Here is a 15,181-nt window from a genome sequence, read left to right as displayed (position 1 = left end):
TTCCGCTGAGCACATTTCCTCTCCTTGCTTGCTGTACGTTTTAATGGTCAAAGTACTATTTTAATCTACAATTTCTGATTGTAACAAAAGCTCCCTTTTTATTAAAGTGTTACGATTTTACATTATGTTGCGGCAACTCTTTATCCATCCAAAAGTGAGAAAGGACAGCCTGTAAAGATCCGGAGTCGCAAAAAATATCAAGATCTAAAGTGCATAAGCCGAAATAGCTCAGTTGGGAGAGCGTTAGACTGAAGATCTAAAGGTCCCTGGTTCGATCCCGGGTTTCGGCAGGTACTACTTTTCTTATAACTATGAATCGTGTCCCAGAATAATCTAAATTCTTTGGGATTTTGGGGTGTCTCAAAACTTCCCTTCTCCCCGGATGTTTAGTGACTGGATTCCCCAGGGCTGAATGTCGGGTTCCGCTGAGCACATTTCCTCTCCTTGCTTGCTGTAAGTTTTAATGGTCAAAGTACTATTTTAATCTACAATTTCTGATTTAACAAAAGCTCCCTTTTTATTAAAGTGTTACGATTTTACATTATGTTGCGGCAACTCTTTATCCATCCAAAAGTGAGAAAGGACAGCCTGTAAATATCCGGAGTCGCAAAAAATTTTGGGGTGTCTCAAAGCTTCCCTTCTCCCCGGATGTTTAGTCTCTGGATTCCCCAGGGCTGAATGTCGGGTTCCGCTGAGCACATTTCCTCTCCTTGCTTGCTGTAAGTTTTAATGGTCAAAGTACTATTTTAATCTACAATTTCTGATTGTAACAAAAGCTCCCTTTTTATTAAAGTGTTACGATTTTACATTATGTTGCGACAACTCTTTATCCATCCAAAAGTGAGAAAGGACAGCCTGTAAAAATCCGGAGTCGCAAAAAATATCAAGATCTAAAGTGCATAAGCCGAAATAGCTCAGTTGGGAGAGCGTTAGACTGAAGATCTAAAGGTCCCTGGTTCGATCCCGGGTTTCGGCAGGTACTACTTTTCTTTTAACTATGAATCGTGTCCCAGAATAATCTAAATTCTTTGGGATTTTGGGGTGTCTCAAAGCTTCCCTTCTCCCCGGATGTTTAGTGACTGGATTCCCCAGGGCTGAATGTCGGGTTCCGCTGAGCACATTTCCTCTCCTTGCTTGCTGTAAGTTTTAATGGTCAAAGTACTATTTTAATCTACAATTTCTGATTGTAACAAAAGCTCCCTTTTTATTAAAGTGTTACGATTTTACATTATGTTGCGGCAACTCTTTATCCATCCAAAAGTGAGAAAGGACAGCCTGTAAATATCCGGAGTCGCAAAAAATTTTGGGGTGTCTCAAAGCTTCCCTTCTCCCCGGATGTTTAGTCTCTGGATTCCCCAGGGCTGAATGTCGGGTTCCGCTGAGCACATTTCCTCTCCTTGCTTGCTGTAAGTTTTAATGGTCAAAGTACTATTTTAATCTACAATTTCTGATTGTAACAAAAGCTCCCTTTTTATTAAAGTGTTACGATTTTACATTATGTTGCGACAACTCTTTATCCATCCAAAAGTGAGAATGGACAGCCTGTAAATATCCGGAGTCGCAAAAAATTTTGGGGTGTCTCAAAGCTTCCCTTCTCCCCGGATGTTTAGTCTCTGGATTCCCCAGGGCTGAATATCGGGTTCCGCTGAGCACATTTCCTCTCCTTGCTTGCTGTAAGTTTTAATGGTCAAAGTACTATTTTAATCTACAATTTCTGATTGTAACAAAAGCTCCCTTTTTATTAAAGTGTTACGATTTTACATTATGTTGCGACAACTCTTTATCCATCCAAAAGTGAGAAAGGACAGCCTGTAAAGATCCGGAGTCGCAAAAAATATCAAGATCTTAAAGTGCATAAGCCGAAATAGCTCAGTTGGGAGAGCGTTAGGCTGAAGATCTAAAGGTCCCTGGTTCGATCCCGGGTTTCGGCAGGTACTACTTTTCTAATAACTATGAATCGTGTCCCAGAATAATCTAAATTCTTTGGGATTTTGGGGTGTCTCAAAGCTTCCCTTCTCCCCGGATGTTTAGTCACTGGATTCCCCAGGGCTGAATGTCGGGTTAGGCTGAGCACATTTCCTCTCCTTGCTTGCTGTAAGTTTTAATGGTCAAAGTACTATTTTAATCTACAATTTCTGATTGTAACAAAAGCTCCCTTTTTATTAAAGTGTTACGATTTTACATTATGTTGCGACAACTCTTTATCCATCCAAAAGTGAGAAAGGACAGCCTGTAAAGATCCGGAGTCGCAAAAAATATCAAGATCTTAAAGTGCATAAGCCGAAATAGCTCATTTGGGAGAGCGTTAGACTGAAGATCTAAAGGTCCCTGGTTCGATCCCGGGTTTCGGCAGGTACTACTTTTCTTATAACTATGAATCGTGTCCCAGAATAATCTAAATTCTTTGGGATTTTGGGGTGTCTCAAAACTTCCCTTCTCCCCGGATGTTTAGTGACTGGATTCCCCAGGGCTGAATGTCGGGTTCCGCTGAGCACATTTCCTCTCCTTGCTTGCTGTAAGTTTTAATGGTCAAAGTACTATTTTAATCTACAATTTCTGATTGTAACAAAAGCTCCCTTTTTATTAAAGTGTTACGATTTTACATTATGTTGCGACAACTCTTTATCCATCCAAAAGTGAGAAAGGACAGCCTGTAAAAATCCGGAGTCGCAAAAAATATCAAATTCTAAAGTGCATAAGCCGAAATAGCTCAGTTGGGAGAGCGTTAGACTGAAGATCTAAAGGTCCCTGGTTCGATCCCGGGTTTCGGCAGGTACTACTTTTCTTATAACTATGAATCGTGTCCCAGAATAATCTAAATTCTTTGGGATTTTGGGGTGTCTCAAAGCTTCCCTTCTCCCCGGATGTTTAGTGACTGGATTCCCCAGGGCTGAATGTCGGGTTCCGCTGAGCACATTTCCTCTCCTTGCTTGCTGTAAGTTTTAATGGTCAAAGTACTATTTTAATCTACAATTTCTGATTGTAACAAAAGCTCCCTTTTTATTAAAGTGTTACGATTTTACATTATGTTGCGGCAACTCTTTATCCATCCAAAAGTGAGAAAGGACAGCCTGTAAATATCCGGAGTCGCAAAAAATTTTGGGGTGTCTCAAAGCTTCCCTTCTCCCCGGATGTTTAGTCTCTGGATTCCCCAGGGCTGAATGTCGGGTTCCGCTGAGCACATTTCCTCTCCTTGCTTGCTGTAAGTTTTAATGGTCAAAGTACTATTTTAATCTACAATTTCTGATTGTAACAAAAGCTCCCTTTTTATTAAAGTGTTACGATTTTACATTATGTTGCGACAACTCTTTATCCATCCAAAAGTGAGAAAGGACAGCCTGTAAATATCCGGAGTCGCAAAAAATTTTGGGGTGTCTCAAAGCTTCCCTTCTCCCCGGATGTTTAGTCTCTGGATTCCCCAGGGCTGAATATCGGGTTCCGCTGAGCACATTTCCTCTCCTTGCTTGCTGTAAGTTTTAATGGTCAAAGTACTATTTTAATCTACAATTTCTGATTGTAACAAAAGCTCCCTTTTTATTAAAGTGTTACGATTTTACATTATGTTGCGACAACTCTTTATCCATCCAAAAGTGAGAAAGGACAGCCTGTAAAGATCCGGAGTCGCAAAAAATATCAAGATCTTAATGTGCATAAGCCGAAATAGCTCAGTTGGGAGAGCGTTAGACTGAAGATCTAAAGGTCCCTGGTTCGATCCCGGGTTTCGGCAGGTACTACTTTTCTAATAACTATGAATCGTGTCCCAGAATAATCTAAATTCTTTGGGATTTTGGGGTGTCTCAAAGCTTCCCTTCTCCCCGGATGTTTAGTCACTGGATTCCCCAGGGCTGAATGTCGGGTTCCGCTGAGCACATTTCCTCTCCTTGCTTGCTGTAAGTTTTAATGGTCAAAGTACTATTTTAATCTACAATTTCTGATTGTAACAAAAGCTCCCTTTTTATTAAAGTGTTACGATTTTACATTATGTTGCGACAACTCTTTATCCATCCAAAAGTGAGAAAGGACAGCCTGTAAATATCCGGAGTCGCAAAAAATTTTGGGGTGTCTCAAAGCTTCCCTTCTCCCCGGATGTTTAGTCTCTGGATTCCCCAGGGCTGAATGTCGTGTTCCGCTGAGCACATTTCCTCTCCTTGCTTGCTGTAAGTTTTAATGGTCAAAGTACTATTTTAATCTACAATTTCTGATTGTAACAAAAGCTCCCTTTTTATTAAAGTGTTACGATTTTACATTATGTTGCGACAACTCTTTATCCATCCAAAAGTGAGAAAGGACAGCCTGTAAAGATCCGGAGTCGCAAAAAATATCAAGATCTAAAGTGCATAAGCCGAAATAGCTCAGTTGGGAGAGCGTTAGACTGAAGATCTAAAGGTCCCTGGTTCGATCCCGGGTTTCGGCAGGTACTACTTTTCTTATAACTATGAATCGTGTCACAGAATAATCTAAATTCTTTGGGATTTTGGGGTGTCTCAAAGCTTCCCTTCTCCCCGGATGTTTAGTCTCTGGATTCCCCAGGGCTGAATGTCGGGTTCCGCTGAGCACATTTCCTCTCCTTGCTTGCTGTAAGTTTTAATGGTCAAAGTACTATTTTAATCTACAATTTCTGATTGTAACAAAAGCTCCCTTTTTATTAAAGTGTTAAGATTTTACATTATGTTGCGACAACTCTTTATCCATCCAAAAGTGAGAAAGGACAGCCTGTAAAGATCCGGAGTCGCAAAAAATATCAAGATCTAAAGGGCATAAGCCGAAATAGCTCAGTTGGGATAGCGTTAGACTGAAGATCTAAAGGTCCCTGGTTCGATCCCGGGTTTCGGCAGGTACTACTTTTCTTATAACTATGAATCGTGTCACAGAATAATCTAAATTCTTTGGGATTTTGGGGTGTCTCAAAGCTTCCCTTCTCCCCGGATGTTTAGTCTCTGGATTCCCCAGGGCTGAATGTCGGGTTCCGCTGAGCACATTTCCTCTCCTTGCTTGCTGTAAGTTTTAATGGTCAAAGTACTATTTTAATCTACAATTTCTGATTGTAACAAAAGCTCCCTTTTTATTAAAGTGTTACGATTTTACATTATGTTGCGGCAACTCTTTATCCATCCAAAAGTGAGAAAGGACAGCCTGTAAAGATCCGGAGTCGCAAAAAATATCAAGATCTAAAGGGCATAAGCCGAAATAGCTCAGTTGGGAAAGCGTTAGACTGAAGATCTAAAGGTCCCTGGTTCAATCCCGGGTTTCGGCAGGTACTACTTTTCTTATAACTATGAATCGTGTCACAGAATAATCTAAATTCTTTGGGATTTTGGGGTGTCTCAAAGCTTCCCTTCTCCCCGGATGTTTAGTCTCTGGATTCCCCAGGGCTGAATGTCGGGTTCCGCTGAGCACATTTCCTCTCCTTGCTTGCTGTAAGTTTTAATGGTCAAAGTACTATTTTAATCTACAATTTCTGATTGTAACAAAAGTTCCCTTTTTATTAAAGTGTTACGATTTTACATTATGTTGCGACAACTCTTTATCCATCCAAAAGTGAGAAAGGACAGCCTGTAAAGATCCGGAGTCGCAAAAAATATCAAGATCTTAAAGTGCATAAGCCGAAATAGCTCAGTTGGGAGAGCGTTAGACTGAAGATCTAAAGGTCCCTGGTTCGATCCCGGGTTTCGGCAGGTACTACTTTTCTTATAACTATGAATCGTGTCACAGAATAATCTAAATTCTTTGGGATTTTGGGGTGTCTCAAAGCTTCCCTTCTCCCCGGATGTTTAGTCTCTGGATTCCCCAGGGCTGAATGTCGGGTTCCGCTGAGCACATTTCCTCTCCTTGCTTGCTGTAAGTTTTAATGGTCACTTTTTATTAAAGTGTTACGATTTTACATTATGTTGCGACAACTCTTTATCCATCCAAAAGTGAGAAAGGACAGCCTGTAAAGATCCGGAGTCGCAAAAAATGTCAAGATCTTAAAGTGCATAAGCCGAAATAGCTCAGTTGGGAGAGCGTTAGACTGATGATCTAAAGGTCCCTGGTTCGATCCCGGGTTTCGGCAGGTACTACTTTTCTTATAACTATGAATCGTGTCACAGAATAATCTAAATTCTTTGGGATTTTGGGGTGTCTCAAAGCTTCCCTTCTCCCCGGATGTTTAGTCTCTGGATTCCCCAGGGCTGAATGTCGGGTTCCGCTGAGCACATTTCCTCTCCTTGCTTGCTGTAAGTTTTAATGGTCAAAGTACTATTTTAATCTACAATTTCTGATTGTAACAAAAGCTCCCTTTTTATTAAAGTGTTACGATTTTACATTATGTTGCGACAACTCTTTATCCATCCAAAAGTGAGAAAGGACAGCCTGTAAAGATCCGGAGTCGCAAAAAATATCAAGATCTTAAAGTGCATAAGCCGAAATAGCTCAGTTGGGAGAGCGTTAGACTGAAGATCTAAAGGTCCCTGGTTCGATCCCGGGTTTCGGCAGGTACTACTTTTCTTATAACTATGAATCGTGTCACAGAATAATCTAAATTCTTTGGGATTTTGGGGTGTCTCAAAGCTTCCCTTCTCCCCGGATGTTTAGTCTCTGGATTCCCCAGGGCTGAATGTCGGGTTCCGCTGAGCACATTTCCTCTCCTTGCTTGCTGTAAGTTTTAATGGTCAAAGTACTATTTTAATCTACAATTTCTGATTGTAACAAAAGCTCCCTTTTTATTAAAGTGTTACGATTTTACATTATGTTGCGACAACTCTTTATCCATCCAAAAGTGAGAAAGGACAGCCTGTAAAGATCCGGAGTCGCAAAAAATATCAAGATCTAAAGTGCATAAGCCGAAATAGCTCAGTTGGGAGAGCGTTAGACTGAAGATCTAAAGGTCCCTGGTTCGATCCCGGGTTTCGGCAGGTACTACTTTTCTTATAACTATGAATCGTGTCACAGAATAATCTAAATTCTTTGGGATTTTGGGGTGTCTCAAAGCTTCCCTTCTCCCCGGATGTTTAGTCTCTGGATTCCCCAGGGCTGAATGTCGGGTTCCGCTGAGCACATTTCCTCTCCTTGCTTGCTGTAAGTTTTAATGGTCAAAGTACTATTTTAATCTACAATTTCTGATTGTAACAAAAGCTCCCTTTTTATTAAAGTGTTACGATTTTACATTATGTTGCGACAACTCTTTATCCATCCAAAAGTGAGAAAGGACAGCCTGTAAAGATCCGGAGTCGCAAAAAATATCAAGATCTAAAGTGCATAAGCCGAAATAGCTCAGTTGGGAGAGCGTTAGACTGAAGATCTAAAGGTCCCTGGTTCGATCCCGGGTTTCGGCAGGTACTACTTTTCTTATAACTATGAATCGTGTCACAGAATAATCTAAATTCTTTGGGATTTTGGGGTGTCTCAAAGCTTCCCTTCTCCCCGGATGTTTAGTCTCTGGATTCCCCAGGGCTGAATGTCGGGTTCCGCTGAGCACATTTCCTCTCCTTGCTTGCTGTAAGTTTTAATGGTCAAAGTACTATTTTAATCTACAATTTCTGATTGTAACAAAAGCTCCCTTTTTATTAAAGTGTTACGATTTTACATTATGTTGCGACAACTCTTTATCCATCCAAAAGTGAGAAAGGACAGCCTGTAAAGATCCGGAGTCGCAAAAAATATCAAGATCTTAAAGTGCATAAGCCGAAATAGCTCAGTTGGGAGAGCGTTAGACTGAAGATCTAAAGGTCCCTGGTTCGATCCCGGGTTTCGGCAGGTACTACTTTTCTAATAACTATGAATCGTGTCCCAGAATAATCTAAATTCTTTGGGATTTTGGGGTGTCTCAAAGCTTCCCTTCTCCCCGGATGTTTAGTCACTGGATTCCCCAGGGCTGAATGTCGGGTTCCGCTGAGCACATTTCCTCTCCTTGCTTGCTGTAAGTTTTAATGGTCAAAGTACTATTTTAATCTACAATTTCTGATTGTAACAAAAGCTCCCTTTTTATTAAAGTGTTACGATTTTACATTATGTTGCGGCAACTCTTTATCCATCCAAAAGTGAGAAAGGACAGCCTGTAAAGATCCGGAGTCGCAAAAAATATCAAGATCTAAAGTGCATAAGCCGAAATAGCTCAGTTGGGAGAGCGTTAGACTGAAGATCTAAAGGTCCCTGGTTCGATCCCGGGTTTCGGCAGGTACTACTTTTCTTATAACTATGAATCGTGTCACAGAATAATCTAAATTCTTTGGGATTTTGGGGTGTCTCAAAGCTTCCCTTCTCCCCGGATGTTTAGTCTCTGGATTCCCCAGGGCTGAATGTCGGGTTCCGCTGAGCACATTTCCTCTCCTTGCTTGCTGTAAGTTTTAATGGTCAAAGTACTATTTTAATCTACAATTTCTGATTGTAACAAAAGCTCCCTTTTTATTAAAGTTTTACGATTTTACATTATGTTGCGACAACTCTTTATCCATCCAAAAGTGAGAAAGGACAGCCTGTAAAGATCCGGAGTCGCAAAAAATATCAAGATCTTAAAGTGCATAAGCCGAAATAGCTCAGTTGGGAGAGCGTTAGACTGAAGATCTAAAGGTCCCTGGTTCGATCCCGGGTTTCGGCAGGTACTACTTTTCTAATAACTATGAATCGTGTCCCAGAATAATCTAAATTCTTTGGGATTTTGGGGTGTCTCAAAGCTTCCCTTCTCCCCGGATGTTTAGTCACTGGATTCCCCAGGGCTGAATGTCGGGTTCCGCTGAGCACATTTCCTCTCCTTGCTTGCTGTAAGTTTTAATCGTCAAAGTACTATTTTAATCTACAATTTCTGATTGTAACAAAAGCTCCCTTTTTATTAAAGTGTTAAGATTTTACATTATGTTGCGACAACTCTTTATCCATCCAAAAGTGAGAAAGGACAGCCTGTAAAGATCCGGAGTCGCAAAAAATATCAAGATCTTAAAGTGCATAAGCCGAAATAGCTCAGTTGGGAGAGCGTTAGATTGAAGATCTAAAGGTCCCTGGTTCGATCCCGGGTTTCGGCAGGTACTACTTTTCTAATAACTATGAATCGAGTCCCAGAATAATCTAAATTCTTTGGGATTTTGGGGTGTCTCAAAGCTTCCCTTCTCCCCGGATGTTTAGTCACTGGATTCCCCAGGGCTGAATGTCGGGTTCCGCTGAGCACATTTCCTCTCCTTGCTTGCTGTAAGTTTTAATGGTCAAAGTACTATTTTAATCTACAATTTCTGATTGTAACAAAAGCTCCCTTTTTATTAAAGTGTTACGATTTTACATTATGTTGCGGCAACTCTTTATCCATCCAAAAGTGAGAAAGGACAGCCTGTAAAGATCCGGAGTCGCAAAAAATATCAAGATCTAAAGTGCATAAGCCGAAATAGCTCAGTTGGGAGAGCGTTAGACTGAAGATCTAAAGGTCCCTGGTTCGATCCCGGGTTTCGGCAGGTACTACTTTTCTTATAACTATGAATCGTGTCCCAGAATAATCTAAATTCTTTGGGATTTTGGGGTGTCTCAAAGCTTCCCTTCTCCCCGGATGTTTAGTCACTGGATTCCCCAGGGCTGAATGTCGGGTTCCGCTGAGCACATTTCCTCTCCTTGCTTGCTGTAAGTTTTAATGGTCAAAGTACTATTTTAATCTACAATTTCTGATTGTAACAAAAGCTCCCTTTTTATTAAAGTGTTAAGATTTTACATTATGTTGCAACAACTCTTTATCCATCCAAAAGTGAGAAAGGACAGCCTGTAAAGATCCGGAGTCGCAAAAAATATCAAGATCTTAAAGTGCATAAGCCGAAATAGCTCAGTTGGGAGAGCGTTAGACTGAAGATCTAAAGGTCCCTGGTTCGATCCCGGGTTTCGGCAGGTACTACTTTTCTAATAACTATGAATCGTGTCCCAGAATAATCTAAATTCTTTGGGATTTTGGGGTGTCTCAAAGCTTCCCTTCTCCCCGGATGTTTAGTCACTGGATTCCCCAGGGCTGAATGTCGGATTCCGCTGAGCACATTTCCTCTCCTTGCTTGCTGTACGTTTTAATGGTCAAAGTACTATTTTAATCTACAATTTCTGATTGTAACAAAAGCTCCCTTTTTATTAAAGTGTTACGATTTTACATTATGTTGCGGCAACTCTTTATCCATCCAAAAGTGAGAAAGGACAGCCTGTAAAGATCCGGAGTCGCAAAAAATATCAAGATCTAAAGTGCATAAGCCGAAATAGCTCAGTTGGGAGAGCGTTAGACTGAAGATTTAAAGGTCCCTGGTTCGATCCCGGGTTTCGGCAGGTACTACTTTTCTTATAACTATGAATCGTGTCACAGAATAATCTAAATTCTTTGGGATTTTGGGGTGTCTCAAAGCTTCCCTTCTCCCCGGATGTTTAGTCTCTGGATTCCCCAGGGCTGAATGTCGGGTTCCGCTGAGCACATTTCCTCTCCTTGCTTGCTGTAAGTTTTAATGGTCAAAGTACTATTTTAATCTACAATTTCTGATTGTAACAAAAGCTCCCTTTTTATTAAAGTGTTACGATTTTACATTATGTTGCGACAACTCTTTATCCATCCAAAAGTGAGAAAGGACAGCCTGTAAAGATCCGGAGTCGCAAAAAATATCAAGATCTAAAGTGCATAAGCCGAAATAGCTCAGTTGGGAGAGCGTTAGACTAAAGATCTAAAGGTCCCTGGTTCGATCCCGGGTTTCGGCAGGTACTACTTTTCTAATAACTATGAATCGTGTCCCAGAATAATCTAAATTTTTTGGGGTGTCTCAAAGCTTCCCTTCTCCCCGGATGTTTAGTCACTGGATTCCCCAGGGCTGAATGTCGGGTTCCGCTGAGCACATTTCCTCTCCTTGCTTGCTGTAAGTTTTAATGGTCAAAGTACTATTTTAATCTACAATTTCTGATTGTAACAAAAGCTCCCTTTTTATTAAAGTGTTACGATTTTACATTATGTTGCGGCAACTCTTTATCCATCCAAAAGTGAGAAAGGACAGCCTGTAAAGATCCGGAGTCGCAAAAAATATCAAGATCTAAAGTGCATAAGCCGAAATAGCTCAGTTGGGAGAGCGTTAGACTGAAGATCTAAAGGTCCCTGGTTCGATCCCGGGTTTCGGCAGGTACTACTTTTCTTATAACTATGAATCGTGTCCCAGAATAATCTAAATTCTTTGGGATTTTGGGGTGTCTCAAAGCTTCCCTTCTCCCCGGATGTTTAGTCACTGGATTCCCCAGGGCTGAATGTCGGGTTCCGCTGAGCACATTTCCTCTCCTTGCTTGCTGTAAGTTTTAATGGTCAAAGTACTATTTTAATCTACAATTTCTGATTGTAACAAAAGCTCCCTTTTTATTAAAGTGTTAAGATTTTACATTATGTTGCAACAACTCTTTATCCATCCAAAAGTGAGAAAGGACAGCCTGTAAAGATCCGGAGTCGCAAAAAATATCAAGATCTTAAAGTGCATAAGCCGAAATAGCTCAGTTGGGAGAGCGTTAGACTGAAGATCTAAAGGTCTCTGGTTCCATCCCGGGTTTTGGCAGGTACTACTTTTCTAATAACTATGAATCGTGTCCCAGAATAATCTAAATTCTTTGGGATTTTGGGGTGTCTCAAAGCTTCCCTTCTCCCCGGATGTTTAGTCACTGGATTCCCCAGGGCTGAATGTCGGGTTCCGCTGAGCACATTTCCTCTCCTTGCTTGCTGTAAGTTTTAATCGTCAAAGTACTATTTTAATCTACAATTTCTGATTGTAACAAAAGCTCCCTTTTTATTAAAGTGTTACGATTTTACATTATGTTGCGGCAACTCTTTATCCATCCAAAAGTGAGAAAGGACAGCCTGTAAAGATCCGGAGTCGCAAAAAATATCAAGATCTAAAGTGCATAAGCCGAAATAGCTCAGTTGGGAGAGCGTTAGACTGAAGATCTAAAGGTCCCTTGTTCGATCCCGGGTTTCGGCAGGTACTACTTTTCTTATAACTATGAATCGTGTCACAGAATAATCTAAATTCTTTGGGATTTTGGGGTGTCTCAAAGCTTCCCTTCTCCCCGGATGTTTAGTCTCTGGATTCCCCAGAGCTTAATGTCGGGTTCCGCTGAGCACATTTCCTCTCCTTGCTTGCTGTAAGTTTTAATGGTCAAAGTACTATTTTAATCTACAATTTCTGATTGTAACAAAAGCTCCCTTTTTATTAAAGTGTTACGATTTTACATTATGTTGCGACAACTCTTTATCCATCCAAAAGTGAGAAAGGACAGCCTGTAAAGATCCGGAGTCGCAAAAAATATCGAGATCTAAAGTGCATAAGCCGAAATAGCTCAGTTGGGAGAGCGTTAGACTGAAGATCTAAAGGTCCCTGGTTCGATCCCGGGTTTCGGCAGGTACTACTTTTCTAATAACTATGAATCGTGTCCCAGAATAATCTAAATTCTTTGGGATTTTGGGGTGTCTCAAAGCTTCCCTTCTCCCCGGATGTTTAGTCACTGGATTCCCCAGGGCTGAATGTCGGGTTCCGCTGAGCACATTTCCTCTCCTTGCTTGCTGTAAGTTTTAATGGTCAAAGTACTATTTTAATCTACAATTTCTGATTGTAACAAAAGCTCCCTTTTTATTAAAGTGTTACGATTTTACATTATGTTGCGGCAACTCTTTATCCATCCAAAAGTGAGAAAGGACAGCCTGTAAAGATCCGGAGTCGCAAAAAATATCAAGATCTAAAGTGCATAAGCCGAAATAGCTCAGTTGGGAGAGCGTTAGACTGAAGATCTAAAGGTCCCTGGTTCGATCCCGGGTTTCGGCAGGTACTACTTTTCTTATAACTATGAATCGTGTCCCAGAATAATCTAAATTCTTTGGGATTTTGGGGTGTCTCAAAGCTTCCCTTCTCCCCGGATGTTTAGTCACTGGATTCCCCAGGGCTGAATGTCGGGTTCCGCTGAGCACATTTCCTCTCCTTGCTTGCTGTAAGTTTTAATGGTCAAAGTACTATTTTAATCTACAATTTCTGATTGTAACAAAAGCTCCCTTTTTATTAAAGTGTTACGATTTTACATTATGTTGCGGCAACTCTTTATCCATCCAAAAGTGAGAAAGGACAGCCTGTGAAGATCCGGAGTCGCAAAAAATATCAAGATCTAAAGTGCATAAGCCGAAATAGCTCAGTTGGGAGAGCGTTAGACTGAAGATCTAAAGGTCCCTGGTTCGATCCCGGGTTTCGGCAGGTACTACTTTTCTTATAACTATGAATCGTGTCACAGAATAATCTAAATTCTTTGGGATTTTGGGGTGTCTCAAAGCTTCCCTTCTCCCCGGATGTTTAGTCTCTGGATTCCCCAGAGCTTAATGTCGGGTTCCGCTGAGCACATTTCCTCTCCTTGCTTGCTGTAAGTTTTAATGGTCAAAGTACTATTTTAATCTACAATTTCTGATTGTAACAAAAGCTCCCTTTTTATTAAAGTGTTACGATTTTACATTATGTTGCGACAACTCTTTATCCATCCAAAAGTGAGAAAGGACAGCCTGTAAAGATCCGGAGTCGCAAAAAATATCGAGATCTAAAGTGCATAAGCCGAAATAGCTCAGTTGGGAGAGCGTTAGACTGAAGATCTAAAGGTCCCTGGTTCGATCCCGGGTTTCGGCAGGTACTACTTTTCTAATAACTATGAATCGTGTCCCAGAATAATCTAAATTCTTTGGGATTTTGGGGTGTCTCAAAGCTTCCCTTCTCCCCGGATGTTTAGTCACTGGATTCCCCAGGGCTGAATGTCGGGTTCCGCTGAGCACATTTCCTCTCCTTGCTTGCTGTAAGTTTTAATGGTCAAAGTACTATTTTAATCTACAATTTCTGATTGTAACAAAAGCTCCCTTTTTATTAAAGTGTTACGATTTTACATTATGTTGCGGCAACTCTTTATCCATCCAAAAGTGAGAAAGGACAGCCTGTAAAGATCCGGAGTCGCAAAAAATATCAAGATCTAAAGTGCATAAGCCGAAATAGCTCAGTTGGGAGAGCGTTAGACTGAAGATCTAAATGTCCCTGGTTCGATCCCGGGTTTCGGCAGGTACTACTTTTCTTATAACTATGAATCGTGTCACAGAATAATCTAAATTGTTTGGGATTTTGGGGTGTCTCAAAGCTTCCCTTCTCCCCGGATGTTTAGTCTCTGGATTCCCCAGGGCTGAATGTCGGGTTCCGCTGAGCACATTTCCTCTCCTTGCTTGCTGTAAGTTTTAATGGTCAAAGTACTATTTTAATCTACAATTTCTGATTGTAACAAAAGCTCCCTTTTTATTAAAGTGTTATGATTTTACATTATGTTGCGGCAACTCTTTATCCATCCAAAAGTGAGAAAGGACAGCCTGTAAAGATCCGGAGTCGCAAAAAATATCAAGATCTAAAGTGCATAAGCCGAAATAGCTCAGTTGGGAGAGCGTTAGACTGAAGATCTAAAGTTCCCTGGTTCGATCCCGGGTTTCGGCAGGTACTACTTTTCTTATAACTATGAATCGTGTCACAGAATAATCTAAATTCTTTGGGATTTTGGGGTGTCTCAAAGCTTCCCTTCTCCCCGGATGTTTAGTCTCTGGATTCCCCAGGGCTGAATGTCGGGTTCCGCTGAGCACATTTCCTCTCCTTGCTTGCTGTAAGTTTTAATGGTCAAAGTACTATTTTAATCTACAATTTCTGATTGTAACAAAAGCTCCCTTTTTATTAAAGTGTTACGATTTTACATTATGTTGCGGCAACTCTTTATCCATCCAAAAGTGAGAAAGGACAGCCTGTAAAGATCCGGAGTCGCAAAAAATATCAAGATCTTAAAGTGCATAAGCCGAAATAGCTCAGTTGGGAGAGCGTTAGACTGAAGATCTAAAGGTCCCTGGTTCGATCCCGGGTTTCGGCAGGTACTACTTTTCTAATAACTATGAATCGTGTCCCAGAATAATCTAAATTCTTTGGGATTTTGGGGTGTCTCAAAGCTTCCCTTCTCCCCGGATGTTTAGTCACTGGATTCCCCAGGGCTGAATGTCGGATTCCGCTGAGCACATTTCCTCTCCTTGCTTGCTGTACGTTTTAATGGTCAAAGTACTATTTTAATCTACAATTTCTGATTGTAACAAAAGCTCCCTTTTTATTAAAGTGTTACGATTTTACATTATGTTGCGGCAACTCTTTATCCATCCAAAAGTGAGAAAGGACAGCCTGTAAAGATC

General features: G+C 40.9%; 32 non-coding genes across 32 annotated transcripts; all 32 read left to right on the top strand.

The window, feature by feature from the left end:
- Positions 1-217: 217 nt before the first annotated feature.
- TRNAF-GAA (transfer RNA phenylalanine (anticodon GAA)) lies at positions 218-290 on the top strand. The gene has a single exon. It is a non-coding gene; the product is annotated as a tRNA-Phe (tRNA).
- Positions 291-903: 613 nt separating this feature from the next.
- On the top strand, positions 904-976 carry TRNAF-GAA (transfer RNA phenylalanine (anticodon GAA)). The gene has a single exon. It is a non-coding gene; the product is annotated as a tRNA-Phe (tRNA).
- An 882-nt stretch (positions 977-1,858) lies between these two features.
- Positions 1,859-1,931, top strand: TRNAF-GAA (transfer RNA phenylalanine (anticodon GAA)). Its single transcript has one exon. It is a non-coding gene; the product is annotated as a tRNA-Phe (tRNA).
- Positions 1,932-2,279: 348 nt separating this feature from the next.
- Positions 2,280-2,352, top strand: TRNAF-GAA (transfer RNA phenylalanine (anticodon GAA)). The gene has a single exon. It is a non-coding gene; the product is annotated as a tRNA-Phe (tRNA).
- Positions 2,353-2,699: 347 nt separating this feature from the next.
- Positions 2,700-2,772, top strand: TRNAF-GAA (transfer RNA phenylalanine (anticodon GAA)). The gene has a single exon. It is a non-coding gene; the product is annotated as a tRNA-Phe (tRNA).
- Positions 2,773-3,654: 882 nt separating this feature from the next.
- TRNAF-GAA (transfer RNA phenylalanine (anticodon GAA)) lies at positions 3,655-3,727 on the top strand. Its single transcript has one exon. It is a non-coding gene; the product is annotated as a tRNA-Phe (tRNA).
- A 614-nt stretch (positions 3,728-4,341) lies between these two features.
- Positions 4,342-4,414, top strand: TRNAF-GAA (transfer RNA phenylalanine (anticodon GAA)). The gene has a single exon. It is a non-coding gene; the product is annotated as a tRNA-Phe (tRNA).
- Positions 4,415-4,761: 347 nt separating this feature from the next.
- On the top strand, positions 4,762-4,834 carry TRNAF-GAA (transfer RNA phenylalanine (anticodon GAA)). The gene has a single exon. It is a non-coding gene; the product is annotated as a tRNA-Phe (tRNA).
- A 347-nt stretch (positions 4,835-5,181) lies between these two features.
- TRNAF-GAA (transfer RNA phenylalanine (anticodon GAA)) lies at positions 5,182-5,254 on the top strand. The gene has a single exon. It is a non-coding gene; the product is annotated as a tRNA-Phe (tRNA).
- A 348-nt stretch (positions 5,255-5,602) lies between these two features.
- Positions 5,603-5,675, top strand: TRNAF-GAA (transfer RNA phenylalanine (anticodon GAA)). The gene has a single exon. It is a non-coding gene; the product is annotated as a tRNA-Phe (tRNA).
- A 304-nt stretch (positions 5,676-5,979) lies between these two features.
- TRNAI-GAU (transfer RNA isoleucine (anticodon GAU)) lies at positions 5,980-6,052 on the top strand. The gene has a single exon. It is a non-coding gene; the product is annotated as a tRNA-Ile (tRNA).
- Positions 6,053-6,400: 348 nt separating this feature from the next.
- On the top strand, positions 6,401-6,473 carry TRNAF-GAA (transfer RNA phenylalanine (anticodon GAA)). The gene has a single exon. It is a non-coding gene; the product is annotated as a tRNA-Phe (tRNA).
- Positions 6,474-6,820: 347 nt separating this feature from the next.
- Positions 6,821-6,893, top strand: TRNAF-GAA (transfer RNA phenylalanine (anticodon GAA)). Its single transcript has one exon. It is a non-coding gene; the product is annotated as a tRNA-Phe (tRNA).
- A 347-nt stretch (positions 6,894-7,240) lies between these two features.
- On the top strand, positions 7,241-7,313 carry TRNAF-GAA (transfer RNA phenylalanine (anticodon GAA)). The gene has a single exon. It is a non-coding gene; the product is annotated as a tRNA-Phe (tRNA).
- A 348-nt stretch (positions 7,314-7,661) lies between these two features.
- On the top strand, positions 7,662-7,734 carry TRNAF-GAA (transfer RNA phenylalanine (anticodon GAA)). Its single transcript has one exon. It is a non-coding gene; the product is annotated as a tRNA-Phe (tRNA).
- Positions 7,735-8,081: 347 nt separating this feature from the next.
- On the top strand, positions 8,082-8,154 carry TRNAF-GAA (transfer RNA phenylalanine (anticodon GAA)). Its single transcript has one exon. It is a non-coding gene; the product is annotated as a tRNA-Phe (tRNA).
- A 348-nt stretch (positions 8,155-8,502) lies between these two features.
- On the top strand, positions 8,503-8,575 carry TRNAF-GAA (transfer RNA phenylalanine (anticodon GAA)). Its single transcript has one exon. It is a non-coding gene; the product is annotated as a tRNA-Phe (tRNA).
- Positions 8,576-8,923: 348 nt separating this feature from the next.
- On the top strand, positions 8,924-8,996 carry TRNAF-GAA (transfer RNA phenylalanine (anticodon GAA)). The gene has a single exon. It is a non-coding gene; the product is annotated as a tRNA-Phe (tRNA).
- Positions 8,997-9,343: 347 nt separating this feature from the next.
- On the top strand, positions 9,344-9,416 carry TRNAF-GAA (transfer RNA phenylalanine (anticodon GAA)). Its single transcript has one exon. It is a non-coding gene; the product is annotated as a tRNA-Phe (tRNA).
- A 348-nt stretch (positions 9,417-9,764) lies between these two features.
- Positions 9,765-9,837, top strand: TRNAF-GAA (transfer RNA phenylalanine (anticodon GAA)). Its single transcript has one exon. It is a non-coding gene; the product is annotated as a tRNA-Phe (tRNA).
- Positions 9,838-10,184: 347 nt separating this feature from the next.
- On the top strand, positions 10,185-10,257 carry TRNAF-GAA (transfer RNA phenylalanine (anticodon GAA)). Its single transcript has one exon. It is a non-coding gene; the product is annotated as a tRNA-Phe (tRNA).
- A 347-nt stretch (positions 10,258-10,604) lies between these two features.
- TRNAF-AAA (transfer RNA phenylalanine (anticodon AAA)) lies at positions 10,605-10,677 on the top strand. The gene has a single exon. It is a non-coding gene; the product is annotated as a tRNA-Phe (tRNA).
- Positions 10,678-11,016: 339 nt separating this feature from the next.
- TRNAF-GAA (transfer RNA phenylalanine (anticodon GAA)) lies at positions 11,017-11,089 on the top strand. The gene has a single exon. It is a non-coding gene; the product is annotated as a tRNA-Phe (tRNA).
- Positions 11,090-11,437: 348 nt separating this feature from the next.
- Positions 11,438-11,510, top strand: TRNAF-GAA (transfer RNA phenylalanine (anticodon GAA)). Its single transcript has one exon. It is a non-coding gene; the product is annotated as a tRNA-Phe (tRNA).
- A 347-nt stretch (positions 11,511-11,857) lies between these two features.
- On the top strand, positions 11,858-11,930 carry TRNAF-GAA (transfer RNA phenylalanine (anticodon GAA)). The gene has a single exon. It is a non-coding gene; the product is annotated as a tRNA-Phe (tRNA).
- A 347-nt stretch (positions 11,931-12,277) lies between these two features.
- Positions 12,278-12,350, top strand: TRNAF-GAA (transfer RNA phenylalanine (anticodon GAA)). The gene has a single exon. It is a non-coding gene; the product is annotated as a tRNA-Phe (tRNA).
- Positions 12,351-12,697: 347 nt separating this feature from the next.
- TRNAF-GAA (transfer RNA phenylalanine (anticodon GAA)) lies at positions 12,698-12,770 on the top strand. Its single transcript has one exon. It is a non-coding gene; the product is annotated as a tRNA-Phe (tRNA).
- A 347-nt stretch (positions 12,771-13,117) lies between these two features.
- Positions 13,118-13,190, top strand: TRNAF-GAA (transfer RNA phenylalanine (anticodon GAA)). The gene has a single exon. It is a non-coding gene; the product is annotated as a tRNA-Phe (tRNA).
- Positions 13,191-13,537: 347 nt separating this feature from the next.
- On the top strand, positions 13,538-13,610 carry TRNAF-GAA (transfer RNA phenylalanine (anticodon GAA)). Its single transcript has one exon. It is a non-coding gene; the product is annotated as a tRNA-Phe (tRNA).
- A 347-nt stretch (positions 13,611-13,957) lies between these two features.
- On the top strand, positions 13,958-14,030 carry TRNAF-GAA (transfer RNA phenylalanine (anticodon GAA)). The gene has a single exon. It is a non-coding gene; the product is annotated as a tRNA-Phe (tRNA).
- Positions 14,031-14,377: 347 nt separating this feature from the next.
- Positions 14,378-14,450, top strand: TRNAF-GAA (transfer RNA phenylalanine (anticodon GAA)). The gene has a single exon. It is a non-coding gene; the product is annotated as a tRNA-Phe (tRNA).
- A 348-nt stretch (positions 14,451-14,798) lies between these two features.
- TRNAF-GAA (transfer RNA phenylalanine (anticodon GAA)) lies at positions 14,799-14,871 on the top strand. The gene has a single exon. It is a non-coding gene; the product is annotated as a tRNA-Phe (tRNA).
- The last annotated feature ends 310 nt before the right edge of the window (positions 14,872-15,181 follow it).

This window comes from Rhinoderma darwinii, unplaced genomic scaffold (assembly GCF_050947455.1).
Source record: "Rhinoderma darwinii isolate aRhiDar2 unplaced genomic scaffold, aRhiDar2.hap1 Scaffold_443, whole genome shotgun sequence".
Classification (NCBI taxonomy): Eukaryota; Metazoa; Chordata; class Amphibia; order Anura; family Rhinodermatidae; genus Rhinoderma; species Rhinoderma darwinii.
Note: the sequence above shows the minus strand (reverse complement) of the source record. Positions and strands in the feature narration are given on the sequence as shown.